Source organism: Buceros rhinoceros, unplaced genomic scaffold, assembly GCF_000710305.1.
Source record: "Buceros rhinoceros silvestris isolate BGI_N320 unplaced genomic scaffold, ASM71030v1 scaffold44098, whole genome shotgun sequence".
NCBI classification, from domain to species: domain Eukaryota; kingdom Metazoa; phylum Chordata; class Aves; order Bucerotiformes; family Bucerotidae; genus Buceros; species Buceros rhinoceros.
In genome coordinates this window covers 277-7,092 of record NW_010428217.1, presented here as the reverse complement: position 1 = coordinate 7,092, position 6,816 = coordinate 277, and the positions used below count along the sequence as shown (strand labels likewise).

The 6,816-nt window shown below is 38.0% G+C and overlaps 1 long non-coding RNA gene across 1 annotated transcript; it reads right to left on the bottom strand.

The window, feature by feature from the left end:
• Window positions 1-4,151: 4,151 nt before the first annotated feature.
• On the bottom strand, window positions 4,152-5,653 carry LOC104498768. The gene is made up of 2 exons (XR_727833.1): window positions 5,595-5,653; window positions 4,152-4,962 (listed from the first exon to the last, which is right to left on the bottom strand). It is a non-coding gene; the product is annotated as an uncharacterized LOC104498768 (long non-coding RNA).
• Between the last annotated feature and the right edge of the window lie 1,163 nt (window positions 5,654-6,816).

Below are 6,816 nucleotides of genomic sequence, written 5' to 3'. Positions count from 1 at the left end.
GTGATAAGGAAGAAGCTAGCAGTTGCACAGTTAGCAGTTAGAATTTGTAGCGTGTAGGGGCTGCAGCCGTCTGCTGCAGTTGTATCTTAATAAAGGCCTTGTGTGCACATAAATTGTCATATCGTCCGCCCCGAATATTTGCGATGTATGATTTACCCCTACACAGTAATTAAACTGTGTGGGCATTTGGAATTAAAAGCAGTACACAAAAGGTTTGATTTTAAAAGGCTCTTCCAGATAGAATTAACCAGACAGTAACTTAATTTTAAAACATTTGATTCAGGAACTATTAATCCTGAGAGATGCATTTTCCAGTCAGTTCATATTTTCTCCTCTCTACTTGTGCACAGGCAATGACCACATTTGCAAATACAAGTGGACTCAGCTTGCCTGAGCTACTTACTTATTTGTTTGTCCCATTGTAGTAGACATTACTGCAGACTTTGAGGATAGTTTCACACCTTCGTCTTCCTGAAGGGCTCCTGGCTGCAGAAATGTGCAGCCTGTATTTCTCTGGTGCTAAGCAAGGTGTTAAGGCGACAAAGGGATCTGCAGGAATCTTGCACTGGTAGCAGGAAAAGGTATGCCAGTAAAGAAGATGGGTTGTAGAAAATACCGCTTTTCCCCATCTGCCAGGAAACTCTTCCCTGCTACAGATTGCTGGTGCAATAGTCTGCAGATCCTTGGATACAAGTTCAGATAATTTTATCTTCATGTGGTCCTTTTCTGGGTGCTTGGCAACAATTTGATCTTTTATCTGAAGTGGAGTATTCAGAGCTGCAGCTGGTGCCAAACAGCAGTGCCTTGAATATATAAAGAGGTATCTAAGTGGGTTAAAAGGGAATAAATCAGATTTTACAAATTCAGTACTTAGAATTAGTTGATGGTTTTTGACAATTTATGCCTTTACTCTCTTTATGCCTCACTTCCCCTTCTGTACAAAAAGTGAATAGCACAATGTCAGTTCCCAGACATACTGAAAAATATACTCACTGTCTTCACAAAGCTGGCAGGCATAGTGATGAAAGCCCCAACAGAAGAGTCCGGAAGAAGACAAGTTTTATATTTTATGTGGAAGTTCAGTGATAGGCAATAAATAATGTGTTGGGTTCTTCACCAGATAGATTGATTTTGTATGTTTATCTAGTCAAGAGACATCATCTGTCACTCTCACAGATTAAAGGTGTAGCAAAAGGAGAGCAGACTAAATAGGAACAGGACAGGATTTAGCGCATGGTTATGGTATCATGCTGACAAACAAATATTTTACATTCTTAACTTCCATAGGTTTGACTGCACAGACATTAGGGATATTTTTCAGGGCATACATGTAAGCCCAAGTTTTTCTGCCTCCCTGCTGACATGGTCGCATGGTGGCAGCCTGTCCTCACAGGAGCACACCCTGCACACCCAAGTGCTGACTCCACCACTGTGGTAAGGTGAATATACAATGCTTGTAGAAACTGCTACCCAGTGGTATGTTTCTCTGAGTCTTTCTTTCCCAAACTACATTCTCAGCAAAATTATCATCTGGTTACAGCAAGAACTGTAACCAGGTGATAATTATGGAAGCATAAATATATTTCTGAAAGTAATGTGACCTGCATTGAGTGAAGGCTGCATGACTGACCTTTCACTTAAGTTTGTTAAAGTACAAAAATAATCTGCTTGTGCATTACGTATTTTATACCATAACTGCCAACTGTGGCAAACATTCAATACAGCTTTATAGCTTTCTAAGAACTGGGCACCTTTCAGTACTCGTTAAACCTTGGTTGCTGCTATCTCACAAAAACATGCCTGGAAAAGACCATCTCTCCGGTTCCTTGTGTAACCTGAGATCCAATTCTATGTAAAATGGAAAAGAGTTTTAGCACCCTGATTTAGGTTTTCCACCCTTAGGTTTTCCACCCACCCACTTCTTACTGTCCAGAAACAGCAAGAAGTTTGCAAGTTTTCTTTGGTAAGTAGCTGCCACATCCTCCTCTACACTGTTAGCTCCCTTCTCTTCTTCTGCCAGTAGTGTTTAGCTAGGCAGATGAATCTAAATTTTTCCCAGTTATTGGGAAGGAATTTGAAGAGCAGTTATAGTGTAAATTTCACTAACAAATTTTGATAATTCACAATGGAGAAACATTATTTTCACATTTAAGAATTAACAAAACAAGTAAAGGCAAATCAGGGTGCTAAAATTTTCTATTTTACATAGAAAATACAGTGGCCTAATTCCAGCTCTTAATTGACCTAGACATTTGGTTCTGAAGCCACACAAACTGCACTGTATCATAACACTCAAACAGCATCTTGATCCGAGGGGAGAGCCCCCGACTGCACCGCCTGCCACTCCAAAGAGGACCGACTCCATTTGGTTTCTCCAGCAGGGCTCTTCTCGTACCCTGGTGGAGTGTGGGCTCCAGTCATTTACACTGGCAGGCACAGACAGGAGGCAGCTAATGGAGCCTAGAGTCCGAGGCACCAGAGAGCCCTGGGGCATCGACCTCATCTTGATCAGATGCTTGTGCAAGCCCTGGTCTGTGCAAGCTTTGTGCAAGCCATCAGGGTGTCTGTGCTGCCACAGACACCCCAGAGCTGAACACAGTACTCCAGGTGGTGTCTCAAGAGAGTAGAGGGGGAGAATCTCCTCCCTTAACATGCTCCTTTTTGCAGCCCAGGATTATTGTAGAGATCCACTTCCAAATTCCAGAAAGCCGTGATTAAGACTAATGGTGAATTAATCTGTTAAAGCTTGTACTTGCAATTAAACTGTGTTCAGCTGCTCCCCCAACAAAGCATTTTTTATAAATTGGAGATAAGGAACAAATAAAGGAAAGGAGGATGAGGATAGTTGCATATTATCTTCATCAATCTAATACCATGGAAGCAAAGAACACTCAACATCAGATGGACATACTGTTAACTATCCAAATGATAGAAAAATATACCCTTACAGATAATTTTTCAGAAAAGCCTCTGATCTTTTAGAACTGATGCCATATACACCACCTATGATAGCCACAGCTTTATTAATTGCTCTTACTGAAAACTTGCTGTAAACTGCTGACTTGTCATCTTTGCAGACAGCTTTAGAAGATCCTTCTTACCTACCTGATTTGTTTTTATTCATACACAAGGGGATCGAGGTCACAGCTAAAAACAACACTGTCTTCCTTTGAAAAGCAAGACAGAAATAGCAGCAGGAGAGGAGCAACTTGGAGTATGCACTAAATACCACATTAAATAGCCTGTACTCAGCATTTTAGAAAGCTATCCTCCAGACCTTGCTACACTTCAGAAAAAACAACCTGTCAAGGTTTTCAAGTTTTTGTTCCAGAATAAAAAATACAGTATCTTGCTGGGGAGAAAATCTTACCTTTTGCTTTACTATCATCTTCCTCAAAAAACACCTTGCAAAATCTGCTGCCACGAGAAATCTAGTGTATTTTTCAAGCTCAACATCAGCAACAGCCTATTACAACACTTGCAGTAATGATAATGAAACCTGTTTCATAAAACGCCATGGCTATTACTGCTGTGTAGACTCTGCTCATAATACAGGTTTTAAAAGGAAATTAATCATGGTCCAACCCTCAACTACTCTGATAAATCATCATGATGACCTTACACAATGATTCACACTTCAGATGACTCATACAGGAGGGATAATTATCTAGCAGCTCTTCTGCAAGTCTCCTATTCTTGCTCAATGGGTGAGCATATTACAGGATTGATGACTCCTGTTGTATGAATGAAAAAGGAAGCGTGGAGAAAGAATAAAATTAGTACTATAAATCAGGTAGTATTAGATGCCTTCACTCACTAATTTGCATATTTAATTTGAGACACAGGTTTCCTCTTAGCCGTGACCATGTTTTATTAAATACCCTGCAGTTTTATTATACAAGTGAAATTCCCCTTTAAATGTTTTAAGCTTGACTTTGTACATGTATGTACATTATTAGTCTTTAAAAAAAACCCCAAACTTGTGACAAGGCAGAATATTTTTCCAGCTTCCATACAAAATAGCATGTTTTCTCTGCTGGTAGAAGACATTAAAATTTTTGCTGTATAAGTGGCCTGAGTAACTTTCAGAACAGTTGTATATAAAAACCTTGAAAGTATGCAAAAATTCCAAAGTACACTCTGACAGCTAATGCTCTGCGAATACTTTATTACACAAATTACATTCAGCTTCTGAAAATAGTGTTCTAACAGTGATACCATCTAAAAATAAGACATCCCAGAAACACATCAAGTTAGGAAAAAAAAAATTAAATAGAGACTTTTTTCTTTCCTTCAATGCAATATAATGTTAGTGATTTTAAAAAAATAGAAGAAGATTTAGCAGCTTCATTTTCTTGTGGCACTGTATTTTCTCTACTGCAACAGGTTAAGGACATTGAAGAGGAAAGGCACAAAACAGAAATTGGCAATGATTAGTTATGGGAAAAATATGTTTATGAAGCAGATAGTAAGACTTATTTACAAGATCCCCAAATTGAGATGAGAAAATATGACTGCTTTAAATCAGTGCTGCAATTAGAAGACTGACTGCATTATTATGATGTTCACATAAAAAACAATGGCACTGATACGTAACTTCCATACACTCCTTCACTTAAAAAACAGAACTAAAAGCAACCAAAACTTAATGAACCAGTGTACAGCCCCACACAGACTAGTACAGTTTACATTTAAATACACAAGATCTTAAATGTGCTTAAGGGAAAAAGAATATGACATTCTGGGTTGAATTGTATAATGGAGAACTCTAAGGCTGGTTTCAGGATGATGAAGGTGCTGGTGGGGGTGGAGGTACTGAACACTCTTCTTCTGAATCTGTGTCATCGTCTTCATCTTTTTCTTGATCACTTCCTTCAGTGCTCAGCCGGTCAAACCCTTTTCGGCTGTAGCTTTTGTGACTTGCAAAGAAGTTCCCAAGGTTAAGGCCACCACTGCCTTTCCCTGTGGAAAAAAAAACCTTGTCACAAGGTTTGCTTTACTGTATAGGGGGAATAAAAATCTATCTACTTATTCAAGAGTGCACTGGAGATAATTTTAAGTGTCCTTCCAGAAACTGTTTCTAAAGATCAGCACATGAGCCACAAAAGCTAAGTATAGAGATTATGAAAGAGGATGGAAATCAATCTCTGAAGTAGAAGTTTCAAACTATCTTTTTTTCAGCATCCATTGTTGCATTAAGTCTTTATACAGGCTATTTGTGTTTCCCAGTTTGCCCTTAGTCTCAAAGTGCTTCAGTTCATTCACCAGATCCACAGATAACTCATCATAACAACCACTGCTCTCCCTCTGGCAGTGACACATCCTCTCCAATAAGCAGATAATGACAGATGAAAGGTGTCGTAAAAGATATTTCATCTGTCATTATCTGCTTATTGGAGAGGATGTGTCACTGCTCTCCCTCTGGCAGTGACACATCCTCTCCAATAAGCAGATAATGACAGATGAAAGGTGTCGTAAAAGATATTTCCACAGGTTTGCCTACCATCCTTCCTTGAGAAGGTTCCAACAAATCTGTTATTCAATTAAAAGTGAACACAGTAAAAAACATCCAGTTACTGCATTCTTAGACTTACCTCTAAGTCTGCCTAAAATTCTTCCTGAACTTGAATCAAGTTTGTGGTCCCCATCAACTGAAAAACAAGGTAGATTTCAAAAATAAGTTTAAAAAAAAAAAAAAAAAAAAAAAAAAAAAAAAAAAAAAAAAAAAAAAAAAAAAAAAAAAAAAAAAAAATCACACCCTGTTTAATAATTACCTGTATTTTCTGAATGAAAGAACAGACATTCAACAAATTCATCAGCAGCTTACAAAACTGGTACTTTTCAGCATCTTAAGGTGAAATTATAATTTCTAATTAGAATACCATTCCACAGATACTCAGTTTATGCCAACTCAGCCATTATGTAAGTTATTTCTGAAGATTTCATTCCCTCAAATGTTCACTTACATTGCTATGCAGAGTTTACAGGAAGGACAAGAACCTTGTCATTTACAGTGTGCACAGCTAACCTCCAGCACGCTGCGAAGTACAGATTGACATTTATACCAGTTTCTCTTCAGAAAAGACTAGCTTTCTGGAAGACAGTGATCTGTGAATTCCTTCGGGGATGTTTTAGGAACTTTCTCCCCCACCTCAAAAACTTTATCTTCCTTCTTGGTAACTCTTTCCATCCTTCAACTTAAGAAAAATTAAATGCCACGACCAAACTGTTTTTTCCCTATTTACTACTCAGTTTCCACATATCTGTGCAAATTTACTTTTATCAATGTAACTGTATCATGCTCTTTGACACAAATTCAAGCACTGCTTGCATCTAAATGGAGTAAACATGCTATTACAGATCATACCCTTTAACAGCAGTACTGCAGTCTAGAGTGTTAGCACATTTGATGTGCTAAACACGTTTGAGAACAGTCAGGAAGCTGCACACTGAAATCTTCAAATAAAATACATCCAATTCAGTTGCACAACAATATTAGATTGCTGAATTTCGTACCCTGTCATATTATGTTCTAGCCAGTAGCAGAACAGCGTTGTCTATTCTATGTACATTTGCTTGATAAAACTATTTATGCGTTGCAAGTGTAATGATCAAACTCTTTCTGCAGTCTAAGAGTTTCTCAAAATGAATGTTATTATATAATACGAATTAAAAACAAATTTACATAGCATTGTAAGTACCAATTAATGCTCACAGCAATGGATGGAGGTGCATTATGGAAACATCTGTCTTACAAAATAGAGAATATTGAACACTAAATATAATCTTCTGCAAATGTTATCTGCTTGCAATTTG